The sequence below is a fragment of the Camelus bactrianus genome, chromosome 3, assembly GCF_048773025.1.
Source record: "Camelus bactrianus isolate YW-2024 breed Bactrian camel chromosome 3, ASM4877302v1, whole genome shotgun sequence".
Classification (NCBI taxonomy): Eukaryota; Metazoa; Chordata; class Mammalia; order Artiodactyla; family Camelidae; genus Camelus; species Camelus bactrianus.
Genome location: NC_133541.1, coordinates 140,426,192 through 140,449,732, shown reverse-complemented (window position 1 = coordinate 140,449,732; position 23,541 = coordinate 140,426,192). Strand labels below are relative to the sequence as shown.

Sequence of the window (23,541 nt, the reverse complement as noted above, 5' to 3'; positions counted from 1 at the left end):
TTGGAATCTACAGGATGTAATCAACATTTATAGAATACCAAAAACATCAGAATACATATTTTCCTCAAGCTAACATGAAACATTCACCAAGATAGACCTTAGTATGTATCATTAAACACACCTTAAAAATTGAAAGGAACAGAAATATTATAATGTATGTCTCAGACTAGAGTGAAATTAAACTAGAAATCAACAATGGAAAGATAGCTGTAAAGTCCTAAATTACCTGGATAGTAAACAACACACTTCTACGTTATAAATAGGTCAAATAAGTCTCAAGAGGGATTTTAAATGTATTCAATGAAATAAAAATAAAAATACAACTCATCAAAATTTGCAAAATGCAGTGAAAGTTGAAGGAGACTTGTAAGATACTTTTGTCATGATATATAATCTTATGGAGACCATAAACTCAATTTTGGGAAGGGGAATAGGAAGACACAAAGCAGCAGTTCCCAGGAAGGGAAATGATCCTAAAATTAAATTCATAAATGGTTTCCAAGCAAAGAACAAATCCAGGGTGTTGCCAGAAAAGAAAAGAAAAAAGATGGAGGGGTCAAATATGAAATGAAGGACATGACTGAAGATTCTTTTCCTTAAACCTCAGAATCATTATGGTTGCATCCTTGGAGTATGACATAATCAGAAAAAGACTCTCTGAGGAATACAGTATGTATCATAGATGCTCTCAAACAATTGGGCTTCTGGAAAGTTTAAGGGAGTTTTTCCTCAGACTTATCAGCAAAAACTCAACGTAGAAATAGGGCTACATTGAAAGGATTTGTGGGTTCAGCATTGTTGAGCCTTGATGAAGCTCACCTCAGAAGGCTTAGACCAAATTGGAGGGTATTTGTGCTAATGAAGAGCTACAGGGGAACCTGTTGATCCTGCCCTGGCACTCCCATGCATGACTATACTTTCATACATTTTTCCTTACCATTTTATTCTCTTATCTATTTTTACCCTTTGTTTTTGTTTCTTTTCTCATTTCTTCACCCCTTTTTGGACAGTTTTGTGTAAGTAATGGACAGAGGACAGGCCTTGGAGTCAGAGAGCTTGCATCTGAGACTAAGCTCTAGAACCAAGCTAAGTGACCTAGAATATGTTAAGTCTAATCTCTTCACTTGCATAAATGTAGGAATAATATCTAATTTACTGTGTGATCATGAGGATTAGAGATATTAAGTGTACTTCCTTAACGGTAAAAAGTGTCCAATAACAGTGGCTGTTATATTGTTTTTATTACTGTTGCTACAATTTTGTTTATGTGGTTGATTTGGGTTCTTGGAGCAGCTGTTAGTAAACTCTACACTGAGTTTCTTTACTCTACATACTCTTTAATATGATTATTTTTATGAGGTTGATTTTGATAGCTGATATTGAACTCTCTTAGTCTCTTTACAGCAGAGTATCCATCCCAAGATGCTTTGAGTGCTGGCTTCTAGAAATGCTTACATGATCTCCCTTGAAAAATGCCTGGGAACTTGCATCCTCCTATGTCTCCACTTCTCTAAAAATTTCTTCTCAGAGGATTCAAGCAACAAATCATCTACAGGAATTGCCATCTTATGCTTTGCTTCTAACATACTAACATTAGAAAATTATTTTTTAATTTTTATTTTTAATACTACAAATATATCTTAGGCCTTCCACTAGCAACCAAAGATACAGCAAGCCCTCATTTAAAGAGAATGCTAATCTATACTTTATCAGTTTCCCCTTCCTGGCTCCACTTCTGGCACGATGGTGTGCAACTCAGAATCACTCCTCAAAAAAACTGATGAAAACTATTTTTAAAACACATTTAAAAATAGTTGGCCTTATGAGCATACACAAATGGAAATGCCACTACAGATATAGAGCAAATGAGGACACATTTACTCAAGAATATTTACTGAAGCTCCATAAAATGATGAGTCTTTAGTATTTGAAGATCCGCACTTTTCCCCTCTCCACTCATTGAGCTGGGAACTCCACCCAGACTTGTACAACCAAGAACACAAGTTTTTGACTCCCCCCAGGTCCTGGTTGGAGGGTTGTCTTCCTGGGAAGGACATGACATTAGCATTTCTCATACTGCCCCTAGATACTTGTTGCTGAGGCAAAGTTCTGTACTACTGCAGCCAACAGGTGGGGGCCCCATTCTTCCACCACGTTTCCTCTCATGAGACATAGGTTCTACCTTGGGCATGGTAGGACATTGAAGTCCCAATTGCTATTGACTCAGCTCATATGACAGGGGCTTGTGCCAAGGGAAACAAGCCAAGGACACCTGGGGCTCTTGCCATGTATCCACTGAGCACTTACTTCTTCAAACTGGGCTATCACTTAGAATTGACCTATTGTTCCTTACTCCAGCACCAGAGTTGTCGCTCAGAGATTTTCCCTGGAAGGAAAGGCAGACCATAGAACAGAGAGCTCAAATTATCTCCCCAAAGGAGCCAACTTTATTTGCAACAGCATATGAAGTTCAAATCTAAGTTTGCTTTCAAAAACAGTAGAAGTGTTGGTGAGAGGCAATGGGGAGGAGAATGATAAATTCATTGAAGATACAGGCTAAATGATAAGCCAACTAGTTGCTGGAGAAAAATAAGAAACCAGCTGCAAGAACTAGAGTCTGAATAAATTTCAAACTTTGACCATCAGGAACTGTCCCTTCATAGCAGCCTGTATTTGACTGGATTAGGGTGTAAATAATTTATTCTCCAGGGCATTGTTATGAACAATAGAGCTTTTAACCAGCAGTTAGTGGAGTTTCATAGGTTAGTGTGGTCAGGTAACTAGACAAACACTGCCTAAGCCCTGCTAAAACCTTGTTATCCCAAAGTGGCTGGGCATGTCCAAGGATGAATCCCTGAGGAAAAACATCAGAGGCTTTACCCTGTGTCTGTTTAGGGGATAGAGGAGGAAGAGAAGGGAATGGACGACACTAAAATAATCCAGTTAGTCTTTAAACAAGTAAACAAGCTAACAACAATGACAAGCACTGAAAGAGGGGAGAGATGAAGCCAGTTCCCAAAGTTGCTGCAATATCTAAAATGTTCATTTTCCAAAAAATATGAGACATGCAAAATAAGCAGGAAATTATGGCCTAGATACCAGAAGAATAGCAGGCAATAAAGCCAACTGCAGGAGAAACCAAATGTGAGAAAAGAAGCCATTATAAATATGTACAAAGAAACAAAGAAAACCATGATTTTAGAAGTAAAGCATGATGACAGTGTCACATCACATAGAGAACATTAATAAAGAGACAGAAATTATTAAAAATAACCAAATGGAAATTTTGGAACTGAAAGGAGCAATAACTGAAATTTAAAAATTCACTAGATGGAATCAATAATACACTTAAACGGGCAGAAAGTAAAAGTACTTAAGAATAGATCAATAGAAATTATGCAATCCAAGAACAGAGTGAAAAAAGAATGAAGAAAAAATGAGCAAGGCCTCAGAGAAATGTGGGACACTAATGTATACCAACAGACATGTAAAGGCAGCACCAGAAGAACAGAGAAGGGAAGGAGCAGAAAAATATTTGAAAAATTAGTGGCTAAAAACTTCCCATTTCCTAAAAAATTTAAATCTACATATCCAGGAGGTTCAACAAACTGCAAGTAGGATAAACTCAAAAAGACCCATGAATAGACACATAGTAAAAATGCCAAAGAAAATCTTGAAGGCAGCAAGAGGAAAATGACATGTTGCTTAAAAAAACTCGTATAAGATTAACAGTTGACTTATCATCAGAAACAATAGAGGGCTGAAGGCAATAGGATAAACTATTCTCAGCCCTCAAATTTTAAAATCTCTTAATCAAGAATCATATATCCAGCAAAATTATCATTTAAAGTGAAGATGAAATAAAAAGACATTTGGAAAACAAAATCTGAAAGAATCTGCTGCCAGTAGACCTACCTTACAAGACATACTAAAGTTAGTCCTTCAGGCTGAAAGCAAGTGACCCAAGACAGTAATTTGAATACACACACACAAAAAACAAAGAACACTGATAAAGGTAATTATGCAATTATAAAGGAGTATAATTGCCTATTTCTTATCCTTTCTTATCTTGTTTAAAAATCATAAAGCAGTATACATTTAATTGTATTTGTGGGCATATAACATACAGAAATGTAATATATTTTCCAATAGCAGGGCAAAGATGTTGGTGAGAACAAACCAACATTGGGTTAAGAATTGACTCCAGATGTTTCACTTGAATCCAAAGGAACAAATGCATAGAACCTGAAATGGAAAGAAGGCTAATATGAGAAAAATTATACATATAACATAAAAATTGTGTTCTACACTGGAAACTGACACAACACTGGAAACTGACTATAACTCAATTTAAAAAAAAGAAAAAATTATACGTATAAACTTGCTCTCTTTTCTCCTCTCAGCTTCTTTAAAAGACATAAAATTACATAAAGGAATAATAATTATAATGATGTACTGTCGGGCTTATAACATGCATAGAGATAATACCTATGACAAGAATACCACAGTAAGAAAGAAAAGAGAGTAGAGCTATATGGGAATGCTGTTTCTACATTCTCTGAAATTGCTGGTGTAATTGTGAAACTGTTTTTGATAAGACATATATGGTAAGGCCTAAAGCAATCACTAAGTAAATAACTAAAAATATATAGCAAGAAAATCATTAAAGAAGTTAAAAAGTAAAATTAGAAAATATTCAATTAATGAAAAAGAAAACAGTAATGCCAAAAAAGACTTGTGGTGTAGAGAAAATAATAACTTAAATGAGAAATGTAAATCCTATTGTTTTGCTTAGTTTTGTTTTTATGAACTCTGGATACAAGTCCCTTATCAGATATATTATTTGTGAATATTTTCTACCATTTTGTGGGTTGTCTTTTCATTTTCTTAACATTACTTTTTCAATTAATGCTATGTCTCTCTCTCTCTCTTTTTTTTTTTTTTTACTTAAAATGAATCAGAGCAAACACAACATGTGTACAAATCTATAGATAAAGCTGCTCTGGAAAAAATGCATAAATACATGGCAAAGAAATGAGATTTGGCATTTTAATGCTGATCATGCCATCCTCAGTGCCATAACACCAAATCTGTGCTTGCAACACAGTAAACTATGTGTATCTGGTATACCCTACTTCTCAAATCCAGGACTTATGAACTCAAATCAGAATTTCCCATCAAAAACTCAAACTTGAATTCCTGTACTAGGAATGTCTCCAGTAGAGAGCACTAATGTTTTTTGAATATTCGGTGTAAGTAGCTTTAATTGAGATAAAGCCTAGGAAGGAGTTACAACCATTTCCCATTCCCATATATCTGGGTACACAAGACATAGGCATTTATTCCATATCTATTAACAGTTTACAGAGCACCCACTGTCCCCAGGCACCACATTAGGCCTTGGGATCCTGAGGAGGAAAAGATACACTATTAACCTCAAGGAATTTGGCCTAGTGAAGAAGACTGTCTCAATCCCCTAATAACATCTCCTTGCATCAATCAAGGAAAGCATTTACTAATCATTCACTTTCCTATCACAAACTACATACATATATGTAGAAAAGCACATGGACTGTAAGCATTTGCAAACAGTAGGTTCAGGAGGGCCTTAGAGAAAATCTAGTCAAAATCTCTCATTTTATACCTGGAAACTTTAAACCCAGAGTGGATAAGTGACTTACCCACGATCACGATAAGAACTAAGATTAATATGGCACTTCCTATACGCCTAGAACTGCTCTAACAGTATTGTTTATTTAATCCTCACCACAAATCATTTTTGAAATATAAAACTAAGGCACAGAGAAATTAATTAACAACAAAAATCAAACAGCTCACAAAGGCAAAGTTAGGATTTGAATCTAAGTAGTCTTGCTCCAGAATCCATACTTTTAGTCACCATGCTATATTTAAGTAGCTATGTCTAAAGACAGTCATGATTTTCTGACTCATGTTTTTACACTGTCTTGTTATTTTATACTGTCAGGGATTCCAGCATCTCTAGAAACCATTGGTCAAAAATTATCAAAGAAATCTCAAGATATTATGGTACTTCAAAGTCACAAGATCCTCGATTTGGGGAAAATGGCTCAATTCAACGTGGATGTATATGTTACCAGAAGGTGAAGATGAAGACATGCACAGACATGAGAAATATAGTAAGTAATCTTATAAGTATTCTTTTATCTTACTTTGACAAATGTTGCCACTTGTGTCTCATTTCCTTGTTTTCCTGAATCACTTCCATGTACTCCTTCTCACTTCCAAATCCCAGTCTTTAAGTGTGTTGATTCTTCAATCAAATAAGAACATGTTAATGTAGACAGAGCTAGGGATTAAATCTTGAGAGGACCCTGCAGTATACAAGATAGAGAAAATGTGCATTTCAGAAGCCTCAGACTTCACTTCACCCATTCATTTATTATCTAACAAATATTTATTGGCTGCCTGCCATATGCACAACAATGCACTGGGTTCTGGGGATGTGCTAGTCTATGTGATGGATGTGACCTTTACCCTCCTGAGGTCCACAGTCTTACAGCATTCCTCCAGAGTAAGTTAGGGATCCATAGTTAAGCACTTGTCAATTCTCAACCTTTTGGGCCTCTGAATGATGCCTGAGCTACAGGAGGATGAACAGAATGACTCAGCAAGACTGGGGACTGCTAAGAGATGCTGTCACTCTCAGGTGTGCAGACTACAGAGGAGTGAGCATGTTATTTTGAAATGACAGTAATACACTGTTTGAGTGATATGCATGAACTATAAAATAGTTTATAAATAGAAATTATTTGCATTATGATTATGTTTTGTCAGAATGCACACATCATTTTTTTGTGTGTTTGTGTCCTTGAGGACCCTGAAGAACAAAATTTTGTATCTGATTATTGAATTGGTTAAGTAAATTAAGCAAATCCAGGCATTTTATTTGATAATCAAGTTCACTCAAAGATGAAGGTAAAATTATAAAATTTACACCCACTTACATATTTGTTTCATCCTTTAGTATGCTTCCCCCCTCATTTTTACTTGTAATCAATCTGTCTGTAACTCCCCCAGTTACACAGAGGCCTTTACCAGACACAAAAAGCTATTCTGCTCAAAAAAACAACAGGCTTCCTTAAGCCTTAAGTTTTTTTTTTTTTTTTAATTTGCCCTTTAGGTCTCAATTTCTCTGAGAAATCTGGGAAGTCCTCTCCATTTTAACCCACTCTTTCATCTACCAATATAAGACCCAACTACTTTTGCCCTTCAATTTTGTAATGAGATAAAGGACGCCTGATTTATTATCATACTGCTCTTTTTCATAAGGTGACCTGGTTACATTCAGCTATTATAAAGCATATTTGAGTCATAGGCTCTGAACCATGTCAATATCCTGTACTAGGAGATTTTAATCAGCCCTGAATTTGCTCATATATCCAGCTACATATTTGCCTCTATTTTTTTTTTAAACTATAATTTTCTTGAGGGCACATGTTTATTTGTTTTTAAATCCTCCAAAAACAATTTGGTGGAGAGACTGAATTGGAGATAAAGAAGTTAGCAGAGATAAATTAGTAGAATAAGTGGATAATTGGAAGGTGTGCCTGCATTTGGATACATAGGATTCAGGAGACAAAGACAAAGAGAACTGTGGTGTGGGGACACACTGGGGTTTGGTTAGTTAGTACCCACTGATTTATCATGTCCAGCCTAACGGTCCCTGGAGGAATGCTTGGAGACTTGTGGACCCCAGGAGGGCAAAGGCCACATCCATCAAATGGACCAATGTATCCTCAGAAACCAGTCCAGTGTTTTGCCCACAGTAGGCATAGAAAAAACATTTGTTGGATGATAAATGAGTGGAAAGATGAAACGAAGTCTGAGATATCTGGAACATGAAATATTCCTATCTTCTTTTCTGATATAGTCCAGGATAGTTACATTAAACACATAGAAAACAGAAACTCCTGCCTAGACTGTTAGTGGCTTGCCCCAGATCTCACTGCCAGAAGAGCCACCAGCAGAAGCCAAGATACCAATTCTCATACACTTTCTGACTCATATCTCTTTTCCTCTATTTCTAAAATGTTCTGAATCTTGTTCTTTTACAATTTATATTGATTCTTAAAAATTCTTAACAAACTATATTTATGTGTGTATATATACATACATACACAAACACACACACACATACATATGCATACATATTATGTCCTAGTCTTAGAGAATCAGTTAAGGTTAGAATTGAAGTTCAGTATTAAATGTGTATTACAATTAACAGATAGCCTAATATTAGGCCAAGAAACACATATGCACAAATACATACACACACAGTCATTGAGGAAAAAAAGATGGGAGGGGCATGGAATCAAGGCCTAGCTGGTATTAGACCTGGGTTACTTCAAATCAAAGAAATGAAAAAGTTGACTATGAGGAACCTCAGAAACCAGCTGTTTTCACAGTATCAGGAAAACTTTTGCCCAGATTTCAACATGGTCCAGGGAACACAGATTGAATTCTTACAGGGATCCCAGCAAGCACTGTCTCAGTCACTAGCAGAACCCATCAGGGCTTTTTTTATATCACTTCACAGGTGCTAAGGAGCACTAACTCTGCTTTAATTCTAAGCTTTCAGCCTGGCTTCACTTGCAAATATTTTCTTAGAAGTCTTCATTTTATGGATGGGAAAGAGACAATAGTCAATAACTGGCTGGCTCCTGTGTGGCAGATTCCAATATGGGACCCAGATGACAGTACATATTCTTTAAATGGGATGCATGGGAAACTTTCAAAGAAATATTTGGACATCTTCCAAGAAGACAGATTAGCTGGAGATGGCGGGCATCCTGCTGCAGGAAATCGTGTTTTCCCCTTGAAGGAGAGCCTGGAAGATCACCTTCCTAACACTTGTCATAAAAGGAAGGGATGTCATATAGTTAAGGCAGAGGGTCAATCAGCATAGTGGGGTGAGAACACAGAGTAATTGGTCGTGAATATTTAAGACTGGGACCATGATAAGGGATCAGCTCACACAGAAGTGCACAGCTGGCCTTGCACAATTACAGTTTCTAGTCAACCGACCTTATTCCAAAAACACTTGCAATGTCGACCTCATCCTGTCCTTGGACTTCTCACCACTGAGCTCATTCTCAGGGGTCATTCTCAGAATTTCTCCCAGGCCCAAGGAGAGCTCACGTTAAAACTCTGCAACCAGGAGATTGAAAAGGTCAGGAAAACATGGTGAAGTCTTTGATCAAAAATAAATAAAAATTCTTCATCAATGACAATATGCTCAATCATACACAGTTGAACCAGCAGGATGACTTTCTGAGAATGCAAAGCCATGAATGCCTTCTCACTTTTGTTGTTTTCTTCTGACCTGATGTCTCAGTAAGACTAACAAATTTGAACCCTCGTGTTGAGAAAGTATTGCAAAGTAGTATTTCAATTGAGCACTGTAAAGCTAGCCAAACTTTCCCAGACCCATGTTCCTATGCTCCTCCTTCAACCCTGCGTGGCCCACCAACCTCTCCTCCCCTTTCAGGTGCTGCATGCTTCCCCTGTAGATTACATACCTCTGAGAAAAGGAATAATGATTCCTGTTTACCTTCGTATTCTGCCTCACCTCTCCAGAACTCCAGTGCTTTCTTTTATACACTGTAGAATTTCAATGATTTAATAAATTGAAAGAAATAGAGAATTTTTCATTATCAGAAATAATTTTATAATACAGAATTGGAAAATAACTGTTAATACTGGATAATATTCTGTCTTCCATTAATCATAAAAATTTTCTCATGACACAGAGAAATCTGAACTCTTATCAAGGCAGCCACATGGAGCAGAGATGATGACACTCAGAGTCTCTCTTTTTTTAATTTTTTTTTTTATTTTTTGGTTTGGTTTGGGTTTTATTGTTTTGTTTTGTTTTTCAGGGAATCAACTCAGAAAGGCCCTGCCAAACCTAGGAGTGAGTTGATTGCTCCATGTAGGTCATGCAGTTCAATAACACAATTTGTAGTGATCCTTTCATTTCTGTTATTTGTGACTCTGCTTGTGCCATTGGGCGGAGGAACCGGCCACATTGCTGCTCACAGTCATCTCCTTTATCATATGAATGTGAGGAGCCTACCACTAGATATGTCCCCAAACCAATGGGATGCTGTAGAAAACAGAGTATTTCTATGTCTTTTTCTTCTGGATTTTCTCAGGTTACCAGAAAGAGATTGACTGAGCCCTGAGGGTGGATTGGTCATTTTAAGACAATATTTGGGGCAGATAAGGCAAACATATAGAATTTAGGTCTTTCTAAATTTTACTTCTCTTTCATGAGTCTCTTTCTGATTATTATCACCTGCACTGATCCATCTATTCATGTAAGTAGTACTTGGTTGTTTTCTATGTGTTCACCTAAGTTCTGAGCTGCTTGAGGTCAGAAACCAATATTGATGATTTTTGATATTGTTCTTGATATCTAGCATACTGATGGGCACAGAATGAGTGCTTAATAATTATGATGAGACTTCTAAACACAATTTTACACTTTGACAAATTTGGCTGTGGAAATAGTGACTGAGTCTTTTAGAATTTTCTATGAACAGAATAATAAATGTATATAGGAAATTTATAAAATATAGATGGGAAATAAAATACAGCAGCATCTTTCAGAGACACAGCTTCTCTTTCCTTTCTCTTTCCAGATCCATGCAGGTGACAGATCTTTCTCTGTCCACCTCTGATGGAGACTATATTCTTTACTGTCCAGTAGCATATTCCCTTTGATTGTCTCTTAGGTATGCAGAATTGCGAGCATATTCGAACTTTCCTTCTTTCCTTCTGTCATTCTTGTCAGCAGTTTTACACACACACACACACTCTTCCCCCACCACCAATCTTTTGCAGATTATAATCAGGAGTTCTTCAGGCTTCTGCCTAAGAGGGTGGACTTTGCAGACTGGTGGGCCTGGGTTTGAACCTTACATGATCACTTTGGATAAGTTTCTGGATTAGTTAAAATTAGCTGCCAGTTACAGAGACTGCAAAGAACAGTGGCATAAACAAAGTGATGTTTGTTTCTTTTTCACATTAAAAAAATTTCTAGAGAGACAATCCAGAACTGGTATTATGATTTCACAAATCTCCTGAGGCTTAGGCTGGTTCCACTTTTTAGGTTTGCTAAACATCAGATGAGGTCCTCAATCTCATAGCCCTAGATGGAGCTTTATCCATCACATGCAATGTAGAAAGGAGGAAGGAAGGAATGGAAGGAGACTGAGGAAGGCAAGCATCTATGATCTCTTAAGGAAATTTCCCAGAGGCTGTCATACACTTCCTGTTACATTTCATTGACCAGAATTTAGTATTGTGACCTCACTAAGCTGGAATAGAGACTGGGGAATGTTGTCCTTATTCCAGACAATACTCAGCTGAAATGTGGGCGGTTCACATCCTTAGAAAGAAAGGGGGAAAGGAGCATCGGAGTAGCCAAATACCAGTTACTCTATACCACTTTTTTCTTGACTGTTATTACCCATCTCACAGGAGTCTTAGGATTAAAATAAATGTTACTATGAAAGCATCTAATACAGTATCTAGCATAAAACAAGCTTTCGGTTAATGTTAGTTAATATCCCTCCTTATTCCTTTTTTGTGAATTTTCTCATTTCCCTGATACCCCATCATTGGCATCCAAATTCTATTTTAAATACTTGCCCCAGTTGATGGTACTAAGCTGTAGTCTTGTACCTTTTCATAAGAGGGAGCAACAAATACATCATTATTCAATGTCAGCATTAATTTTTTAGCTTAAACTTTGGCTTAGATTTAAGACATAGCTCTTGGAATCAAATAGACCTAGATGTGAATCCTGGTTCTGCCACTTAGTCAGTGTCTAACCCCAGCCTCTTGCTCCCTCCATTTCCTCATCTGTGACCTGGGGTAAGATTCAGATATGAGGATTAAATGAAAATAATAGAGAGAGAGCACCTGACAAAGTAAGTGGTAGTTTTTCTTATCTTTTTAAATTTGGCCTAATCTGGGTGAACCTTTTTGAAAATGAACTCTTATTCCATTAAAAAAAAAAAAGTTTTAAAATTGGTCATCTCCATACATATAAAAATGAGTGTTGTTAAATTGTTAGTCAAACTTTTTGATAATTGTCTCCAAAATCAGTTTAAACCCAAATAGCAGCAAAGTCTTTCTTGTGTTTTTTTTTAAAGAAAAAAACAGCATAGCTGAGCCTTAACCTTATTTAGCCTTGATTTGAATGATTTTTGGCAGATCCACACTTAGAAGCAGAAACACTTCCACCAATGAGTATATTTCATAGCATCTTTCCCCCAGTGGCTAGTTGTTAAGCCCCTACTGTGTCCCAGAAGCTGTGCTAGTTTCTGGGGACATATTGGTAAGCAGAAATGCACATGGTCCCTGCTGCTGTGGAAGTCGCAGTTACTGAGGGAGACAGGTGAATCAATCACTGAAAATAAATGAAAAATTGCCATTATTAAAGTTGTTAGGAAGGAGACATACCGGTGCTGTGAAAGTATGTGTGAACATCTTATGATCCAAGGTTGAATGGTGATTTTAGGAACAAAAAATTGACCAGTCAGTTGAAGTAAAGAGATGTTATGAGCATATGGTTTGAAATGAGCTCAGACACAAGGTGAGCCTGCCCTTGGCATGGACCAAAACATGCCACAGTCTCCAGCACCACTCCAAAGAATGCATTTCATGGTTTGGGGCTGTATTTAAAATAAGTGCCCGTGATATATAACTTCTCAATGTGATACTCTGAAAGGGGCTACATAACTTAGGAATAATCTAATTATTTCATAATGTATTCATGCTATATTGATAAATATTAAATTCACATACTTTTTTTTTTGATACACCAAGCAGAGATATCTGAGAAAATTGGCTGTAAAGTAGGATCTTTTCAGAGAGGGTCAGAGTGTTGATCTGCATTTCCTGTAGTGAGAATTTGAATTTGAAGCCATTTGGCTGAATGGGGTGGCATAAGAAACACTGTTGGCAGAAGAATAGGTAACCCACAAAGTAGCAGTGGAGGATGACCACAGGATGAGAGGTGTGAGCAGTGTGTTCCAGAGAGCAGGCAGGACTGTGCTTGGGATGGCCCATCTCAGAGCCAGCAGGCAGCCCCAATGTCCCATCTCTCCAAGGCATTCCAGGTTCACATAGACAAGAACCCAGCTTGTCACCTTGGCAGTGGGGTACCATTTCTCCTTGTCCTGTCCAGCTGAGCTAACGGGGCATTCTTTGGGGAAAATGTTACATCTCTGGTCTCTTTTAGGGGTTTGGAAGTTGGCTGGGAGGCTCTGTTCCCATGTAACATGTTAGGGCATGACTGAGCCTCGGGGGAAGAGCTGCCAGCCATTGGACTGTAGGTGGTTTCTTGTTCTGAGCTGATAAATTTAAGATGAATTCCATTCATCTAAAGATTTTTAAGTTCATCTCTGTAGGCAAACCTAAATGAGTTTTAGTTAAATGAGGTACCAAAATAGGCAACTGAGCAAGGGCTTGTTTTCCAAAAGCATTTGTGAGTCATGATGCAGTTTCTAGAGGCATAGTGTTGTGCACTGTGGGCAGGTTCCCAGCCCTCCCCAAGAGTATTTGTGCTAGATATTTACCCTAAGGTGTCACAAGCCTTTCACTTTCACCTTCCCAGGAATGCCATTGGAACTAGGAATTTCCCCAGCTCTTCAATTGCTCTGTAATTGGAATTCCTCCCTCAGGGTGCAGCAAACTTGTTTCGACCTCAGGGACTTCTCAATTGCTGTTCTCTGCCTAGAAAATTCTTCCCCTAAGAATCTGAATGACTGCTTCCTTCTCAATGGAAGGTCAGCTCCAGAGTGACCTCAGGGATACTTTCCCTAATATCTAGATAAAGAACCACTGCCTGCTACCATCATAGTCTTTCAGACCTGGGTTCATTGCTTGCTGACTTGTTCATATTCTGTTCCCCCCAACACAAACACAAGAATATAAGTTCTGTGAAAGCATGGTTCTTGTCTCCCTTGTTTACCTGTTCTTAAGCCTGGTAGAGAGTAAACTTCCCAACCTGCTGCATGTGATAGTAGGCAAAAAGTTTACCCCTTTGGACATAAAATAGGGATAACATCACCTGTGCTTCCTGCCTCATAGAAAAACTGAGGACCTGGAGTTAGGGTGCCGAAGATACTTTCTCTCCCAGAAACTTGTGACTAATTTTTTGATTCCATATATATATATATATATATATTGCAAATATCAATACCATTTACCCAATTACATAACCCCAAAAGTCTTAGAACACATTTTGTGCTTGTCTTTGCTTTGCTCCCCACTAAACTACTCCTTAAACAATAGTAATCAGTTTGTCCAGAGGCCATATCCTTAAGGTCCCTCCCTTCAGCACCCTTCCTTTACAGCTTCTTGATTGCCTTGAGTCTTTCCAGGACCACTGATAATTGTTTTCCAACCAGCAGTTCAGTTTGTTTTCTTTCCCCTCTTCCACCTCCCAAATTTGTCATCCACACTGCAGGAAAATAATTGTTGTGGAAGGCAAATTCCACACCAATACTGCTTAGTTTAATAATCATGTAATGACTTGCTTTGCCACAGGATCATGTCCAAATATCTTGAAGAACCATGTAAGGCAGTCTTCCTCTGTGTGCTTCTGCAACTCTCCAGCTTCACCACTTGCCCTTCTGTCATTTCTAAATCATCAGTGCACACAACATGGACAGAATGTGCACAGTCATGTGCCATATGCATCAACCATCCCAAACTGTTTGCAGTGCAGAGAGGAAGGATTCCAGGTGGCTTCACTCCCCTCTATCTGTGGTGTTCACATTGCCTTGTCAAACACCTGCCCATCTTTTAAGAGTCAGTTCAAGTGTACCTATTCTTAAAGAACATTCTAAACACTTGCCCTCTGCCCACCACTTCCAAGAGCTCCTCATTTCTTCCTCTGCACTGCCTCTGAGCCTTGTAGTATGCCTATTATAATACCCATGCCAGAGATCATCTCTGCCTCCTCAGTGCTCCTTCATGGTCAAGTTATTTGATTCATCTCCTGAGCTTCCTGGGCCAGGCATTATACTTGGCATGTTAATCAGTATCTGGAAAAGAACAAAACAACCAAATTCAGTGTACTCATTATCTAGTAGAGGGCTTCATTCAATAACATACTTTTGACTGATATTTGAAAAATTGAAAGATCTCCTTGAAGGTTAGAGTTAGGAAGAAGGGATATTGTATTTATGCTGTTAATAGATATCAGTTGAATGGCCAAAATATTTTGTCAATGAGCTAGTGTTAAATGAACATTTACTGTGTTCAGAGTTCTGGATGTGGCCAATTGCAGGGGATGCTTGAAATAGCTTTTGGACATTTCTGAAATGACTCTGGCTTTATCATTTCACTGGGTCAAAATGTTAAATGGTCAGCACAGGTTCTCAGTTTCCAGGCAGTTTAGAACATAGTGCCTGAATGTTTTTTCATCCACTACCCTCTTAAAGGATTTTGAAACACTGTGTCCTTTCCTCATCCATTTAAAAAGATAATATGTAAAAATTTTATCTTGACTTTAAATCATTATAAAAGATGGTGCTTCTTACATTATAAATATTGATTTACAAAAACCACTCTCTTTAATGTACACAATGGAAGCTAAATTAAATACCAAAGTGATTTTGTATCTACCATGTCATCCATATAAAAAAAAAAAACCCACACATTATAAACAAACTGTTCTAGAAAAGCCAGGAATTTTACATAATTGTTTCCCTTGCAGAACTCATTTCATTCCTCTTCTCCTATAAAACTTAATCCCCATATAACATTCTTGTGTTTGATATATTTTCTTGATTACAAGTGTATTCTTAGCTCACTCTCATCCATGTACACTCACCCCTTGGCTCAGGACACATGCTGGACATTGGTTGAACATCAATTTCACCTTTTCTCTCTCTTACTTCAAGAGACAGAAAAGGTCCTCACAAAATTGGGAAGGAGGAAAAAGAAAAGTAGAAAAGGAAATCAGTGCAGGACCTGACTTTTGGTGAGGGAGCCAAAAAGGGGAAAACACTCTTTTACTGGGACACACACAGAGAGATCAGTTGGGATTGAAGGAGATCCAATGAGGGTGAGAGGAGTGCACAGCAGATGCCTGGCTGACAGAACTGAAAGAAACCAGCACAAAATATCCCTGTAATCAATCCCCAGACCTTGAGTTGAGCTGTTGATGCTGAGCTAGGAATGTCTGCTGAAGCTGAGGGAGAGGGCTGAGGCTGAAGGCACAGACTGAGTCTCATGGGGTTGGAGTGTGTTGTTTTCTGTGACTGGTAGTGTCTATGGAACAGAACTGCCTGGGACCTGAATTCAAATAGCAACATTGTTGATGCACATGGTGTGGATTATCTAGGTATCTCATGGACATATTCACTATCTCTGCAGGTCCAGGGCCCAATTTGGCATTTTTGCAATAGAAGAGAAGCACGGTTCTATCAGAATCATCATAATTTTGGTCTGAGAGACCCAGGGGAAGTTCGGGTTGAAATCAGAATCCATGGCCAAAGAACCTGCATATTTCATAGGCACAACTGTGATTTTTATTGGGTCCAAGGCAGAGGGTGTGGATATGCTCTGTGGTTGTCTTGGTGGTCCCATGCCACAAGGAAGAGAGAGCCAAGAGCAGAGATCTGGGTGCACAGAAGGGGAAGTTGAAGCCTTTCCATCAGCCTTGTCTACTACATGAAAATGTGACAATAGGGATGGCACTGACCTGATACTGCACTGAGGACCCAGCTGGGGGACTGAAGGATCATTACAGGAGGCCCTAGTGCATGACATCTTTAGATTTGTTTCCACTGGTGTTTCTGTGTAGAATTTGGACATTCCCATGGCAATAGAAAGGGCAAAGGAACTGTTATGAGTGTGTATTGGAAACATTCCAACACCACATACCACAGCCTGCACCCCAGAAATGGTTTGGAAGTCTCAATTCCAATAAAAGGAGAAGCCCTAGCCACTCTCCAATCTGTGATAAACACCTAATCAAAATGAGGCTCTGTTAAACAACAAAAGTAGATTGTGTTCACCACAACAAAAACCACATTGACAATCATAGAAATAACAGGCAATGCACTCACAAGAATGACATGGCACCACACCATACCAAAAACAGATCTCACAGCAATATCATGGAAATGTGCGCAGCCAACATAGGAAATCTTCCACTTAAAAAAAGCCCTTCAAGTCTACAACAGATAACTGACAATCTTTAACCCATAAAGATAGAGAGCTATAATAAAATGAAAAAGAAGAACCATTCCCAGACCCAACCTCCAACACACTTGGAAACTGAACAAAAAATAAATTTAAAAAAAGGCAGCATGTGAACATCCTTATCTACAGAACAGACTGAAATAAAAATTAGATTATGACTACTTCTTAAAAAAAAGTTTTAGTTTTCTAAAATGTCTGAATTTTCAAAGCCACATTTTATATTCTCCACCACCTTTTTCTTGTCAATGAGCCTGAGTAAGGTGTTCACTCAGTGACCAAGAAGATCTCAGGTGTTGTCAGCAGGACCTAAAGCAAGCCTCCTCCTACTTGCTTCATCAAAAGAAAATCGACCTATAGTTCCTGCCACTGAGCCAAGAAAACAGGCAGTGAAAACACATTCAGTGTTGTTAATCATCAGAGAAATGCAAATTAAAACCACAGTGAGATATTACCTCGTGTCTACCAGGATGGCTATCATCAAAAAGACCACAAAACCACAAACATTCAGCAACAATGTGGAGAAAATTGAACCCATATACACTGTTGGTGTATAGTTTATACAGAGACTAGTGTGTGAGAGCTGAGTCCTGGAGGCCTGTGATTTATCCAGGAGGTCAAGTCATTGCAGGCAGCATGTGCTGCTTGAAGCCAGTTTTCAGCCCTGGCTGTCCATGCGCATCAGTCTCCTCAGGAGCTGAGTCCCCCAAAATCACAAACCCCCACCCAGAGATTCTGATATAATTGGCCCAGGCATCCTGATTTGAAAAGCTTCCCACTTGATTCAATGTGTAGTCACATTGAGAGACACTGTGAGCAACTAGTTCACTCTGGGTTTAGTCAGTATAATTTATACACCCAAACTAGGAAAAGAAGGAACAATAGAAATGCAAACTATTACAACCACAATGGAAAACAGGACGGTGGCTTCTCAAAAAACTAAAAATAGAACTAATATATGATCTAGCAACTCCACTTCTGGGTATTCATCCAAAGAAAATGAAAACATTAACCTAAAAATATATATGAACCCCAATGTTCATGGTAACCTTATTTACAATTGCCAAGATATGGAAGCAAACTAAGTGTCCATCAACAGATGACTGGATAAAGAAGTTGTGGTATATATAAAATGGAATATTACTGAGCCATAAAAAAGAACGAAATGTTGCCATCTGCAACAATATAGATGGACTTGGGGAGTATTATGCTGAGTGAAATAAGTCAGACAGAAAAAACAAATACTGTAGAATATCACTTATATATGAACTCTGAAAAAGAAAACTAGTGAACATAACAACAACAACAACAACAACAAGAAAAAACAGACTCACAGGTATGGAGAGCAAACTAATGGGTATCCATGGAGACAGGGAAGAGGGGAGGGCAAGAGTGGGATAGGGAATTAAGAGGTACAAACTACTACTTATACAATAAATAAGCTACAAGGATATGTTATACAGCACAGGGAATATAGCTGATATCTTATAATAACTATAAATGGAGTATAACCTTTAAAAACTGCAACCTGGAACTTATATAATATTGTACATCAACCCTACCTCAATTAGAAAAACGTCGAAGACCAGTTTGCCCCATGTGACCCAGGTCCCTCCAGTTTTGCCTCCTTTTCCTATCTGTAGGGCTCAGTGTCATCATCTGTTAAATAAGGTACTCAGGCTAGAAGGCCAGCTCTACGTCAAGAATCCTATAAATCTATTGAAAGCAAACTAAATGATCAAATGAGAAAACTCAACCCCAGCATGAGCAATCCTTACTGCTGGCAGAAGTTCCATCTCCACCATGATGAAATGAGGACTAGATAGTGCACACTTGTTCCTTGCTTTCATGGACAGGAAGACACAGCTGATGTTATGTGAGATTTAAGAAGTAGGGAGAACAAGCCACATACTGCACTAAACTTAATACTCTCATCTGCCTTTGCTTTCCCTTCCTTGCACATTTACTGGAGGTGAGATGTGTTTAATTAAGGTTATATACCAATAAAAACCAAATTATTATTTGCTTTTACCCATCAAATTTGTCTATATAGAAAATGTTTTCCAATAATAAAAATAACATTTATTAACCATAAAATTTCAAATAATTTTAAAGCACAAAGAGTAGAAAGTAAGAGTTATCCATCTCTTGCCCAGATATATTTTATTTCCTTTAAGGAGTTTAACACATATCATTCAATACCTTTTCTTATATATATATATACATACATAAAGTATATTTTAAATAAAATGAAATAATACTATGTGTAAATTTTACAACTTGCTTTTTCATTTGACAATATATACTGTAGAAATCTTTTCATTTGAATTTACATTACTTTACCTCATTCTTTTTAAAGGCTGAATAGTATTCTACTGTCCAGATGAAATAAACTGTATTAAGCCCTCCCTACTGAGCCTGGTCCTCTCCCCCCTAAGGTGCAGGCCCCTGCATCTGTGAAGGGGAGACGTGGTCTTGGGGGAAGAGCAGGATGTGCAGACAGAGGTGAGCAGGCAGGGAAGCAGGGCCAGCTGACTGCCACTTTCTGCCCCTCCCCTCTGGCTTTCAGCAACACTTCCTTCATCCTACAGTTACATGAACTGCCTTTTTCTCCTTTCAAGTTTCAAAATTCCCTGCACTCAAAGAATTTTGGAGAAACATTACATGAGCATTTTCTGATTGTTCATTTCAGATTCCTCCTTCTCTCTGACAACAACACATCTGGCACTAATCTAAATACTCATGAAGCAAGACCAGCAAACTCACAGAAAGCAAGAGGGGAAGGACCCCCTTGATCTTTCAGTCAACATGAAGGGTTAAAATTGTCCAATTTAAAACTACAGCTGGGCAGATAAGAATAAGAAATACTAGAATATTTAAATCAAATACTTCTGGCTAACTGAGTTATATTGCCAAGCATTTAAGTCACCCTCACTCCAAGAAAAATATTTTACCAGGAATCAGGCCCTTAACAAATCCTATAAAACAGAAGTCAAATAGGACTATCTGCAGACTGATGGTAAGGGTCTATTATTCTCAGAATGCTGGGCCTTTAATTTCAGAATGAAATCCAAGCATGTTACCCAAGCAGCTTATACCTTATATAGCAGATGGTGGACAACAATGGGACAGTTCTGTGTTACTTTGTCAACAACATCTGAGATGGATTGCATAAAATCCAGGTTGGTGAACAGAATTTTGTACAGATATAAAAGAAACAATACACATTTCTCTCAACAACTTTTTTAAAATGTAACTTTAACAAATACAGAATTCACTATGCCTTTTAAATCATCACATTGGAATGAATGTGTCAAATTAAACCAAGTGACTCTGTGCATGGAGTGATGGTGACATGTCCCTTCAAGAGATGAAATGTGTGGGTTTAGAGAGGGAAAAGAAATCAAACAGTAACAAAGACAGACCAGCCCTGCGTTAGAATACACAGTGACTCAAACTTTATATGAGATTGTAAAATGCAAGTGCTCAGTGTATGTGGCATGTAATGAAAAATATTGTAGATAATGAGCATGTGATGTATAGACACTAATGTCATGAAAAAGTTAGCCAGGATATAAGAAAAAACCTAGTCAGTGACTCACACTGTAAATCTGAGCTAGAAGACTGGGAATGGGGAATGGAGGTGGCTTCTAGGTGAAACAATCAATATGGTAATAACCATGTCAATAACTAAAAAATCTTACATTCAATTCCATAAGTGAAATAAGCTAAAGTATAAGTAATTCAATTACAAAATTCTTAAAAATGCTTTAAAAATCATGAAAAGTGTCAATGTGCTCGAGGGAAGAAGAAGGTGCCTTGCAGCTGTACACTGGACTTTGCTGGTTTATGTCTATTTTAACTGAAGACTATCACGAGCGAATGAGTGTCGTGATATCAGGTACTGTCAGACATACATTGTGTGCCATTTCCCTGAACAGTCATACACATCGAAGAACAGGCAGTGGTTTGTATTTACCTATTAAATGTAAACTGAATGAGGCAGAAAAATATACCAAAATACAAATAAAGTCCATTTTACTTAAACCTTAAAATATTGCCTCTTAGTTACTGCTTTTACAAATGCAGTAATAATTCTTTGTGACTACTTGCTAAACTGATGATATCTTTAATTCTTCTTTCCAAGGGTGTCCTCAGACAGAAGCTTTATCTAACTTGCAGCAGGGAACACAGCAGGACCAGCTGTACTGGGTTAAATGTTGGACTGGGGATGGATCGTCATGTGTGATGGGAAGGTTATATGTACGCTATTGTACTCTTATACAGAGGCAAATTCCAATCAATCCTCGAGATTAACTAGTTTTCATATCAGTAGGAGATGAATTTCAAATCCATTCTCTTCTATTGCTCTTAAAGCTTCTTCCTAACCACTCTTGGTTTAACCAACCATTAACTGTTTAACAGATAGCCAGACCCAAAGAGGAGCATGATGAAACACCCAGTCAAGTGCGTGGGCCATGCAGGAGCCAGAGCAGCCACTGAAGCTGCAGCCTACACTCACAAGGTCCTCCCTGAAAGGTGGCCACCTCGCTTGGGAGCCCAACGGGGAGCCACTCTTGCACACACGAGGTGACAGCATTGCTCCACACACGTCATTCTCTGCACACTCAGAAAGCAAATGTCTTACCTCTGGGTGAAAGAAAATTTCAGGGCCTGGGAAACTTTCCTAGCCAACATCGATAATGAATTTCTTCTGGCTTATGGCATTGTTCCCTGTTTGCTGTTTGATCCACTTCCGCTGATCCACGTCATACTTGGCAAACTTCTTGACTATATTGGGGCAAATGTGACAGTACTTCTCCTGCAGACACACACACAGAGATGTCACCAGGCATTAGCGGCCACCCAGTCTGCCCTCCGGCAAACACCCAGTAACTCCAGCACCACAAACCCCCGACATCAGTCCTGCCCAATGCCACAGCTCCAAGGGACACTTACTGGGCTCAGTGATGTCTAACAGCTATGCTCTGGCCACGTACTCTGCTTTCTTTCCAGCTCTGCTATTCGTCCCAGCCTCACTGTGTCACATGTTGCTGCCTACTATCTGAGATGATGTCTGACGATGCCTATCAAGTCCCTAGACTCCATCTCCTCTCTTCTTACTCCTTGTATGCCCCCACTTGGCACCTGCCCAGGCACTTGCTGCCACCCACTGGGACAAGCAGACCCGCCTCGCAGCCGAACCCAGATCTGAAGGCAGCAGATCTGGCCCTGTGGTCACCACATCCGATTGGCAGGTGGTTAACCTGCTCTGCGGTCTGACACAGCACACTCAGTGGCTCCATGACAGAGACTTAGTGAGTGCCTAGGCACGTGGGATGCACAAGTGAATAAAACACACACAGACCCCTGCCCACTGGCCCATACACTGGCTGAGAGTCAGAGTAACAAGTGACAGTGATAAATAAGTAAATTGCAGAGCACTTTATAAGGTGCTGGGACCATGAACCAAAGGAAAGCCCGACTTTGACAGGATGGAGCTGCCACACATTGGGGCATGAGAACCCGCTCAGTGCCAGCCCCAGCCTGTGCTGTGCAAAGTGTTTCCTCAGCTGGTGATGCCTGACTGGGGGCCTCTGGGTTGATCATCTGTCCTTAGAGCTAACCTCACAAGAACAGCAGTTGGCCCCTGGGTACCGGATTCTGAAAGTCAGCTTCCTGTGGGCCAGGTGGGCTTTGTTCAATGCCTGCACTTTGTCAGGCCCAAAGCTGGTGCTCAGGAGGACCTCTGAAGGCATTTTCATGATACTAAGTTCAAAATTTCTTAGAATCCCTGAAATGAAACCTAATACCATCCTTGGTATACTCTGCACAACTGTAAGACTGATGGGCCAGACTTGCTACACACCCCTGTGCTCACTGATAACTGAGTGAGTGGGTCACCCCATACAACTTCAAATCTACCAGGCTGAGGGCAGAAACAGTAAGTTGTCCTAAGACACCAGGTCAATGTCTCGCAGCAACTCAGAGGCTTAACTGAAGGCAGGAAGTGCCTCCACAGTGTTGATGGTGTGCAGTGTGTCAGCCCCAAGTCCTGGACCACCACTGTCCCCACCAACAGAATCCACGCATCCACAGGCCCACTCCTGCCCACAGGGGCAACAAGACACAGGGTAACTCTGACACACTCCCACAGAGGGAAGTGGGGCAAGAACTAACTGACAGCAGGGATGGGGTGGCTGACCTGCAGGGAACACAAGGAGCTCTTCCACTGCCTACCTTCATGGCTGAGTGATACCTTGTCACTGCCCA

At 39.1% G+C, this 23,541-nt stretch overlaps 1 protein-coding gene and 1 long non-coding RNA gene across 6 annotated transcripts in view; both read right to left on the bottom strand.

The window, feature by feature from the left end:
* The window catches only part of LOC141577174 (uncharacterized), a 277,514-nt gene that overhangs the window by 10,832 nt on the left and 243,141 nt on the right, over positions 1-23,541 (bottom strand). The gene's annotated exons all lie outside the window — the stretch shown is intronic.
* Positions 1,925-23,323, bottom strand: LOC141577173 (uncharacterized). The gene is made up of 4 exons (XR_012505836.1): positions 21,917-23,323; positions 9,067-15,104; positions 6,192-6,353; positions 1,925-4,245 (listed from the first exon to the last, which is right to left on the bottom strand). It is a non-coding gene; the product is annotated as an uncharacterized LOC141577173 (long non-coding RNA).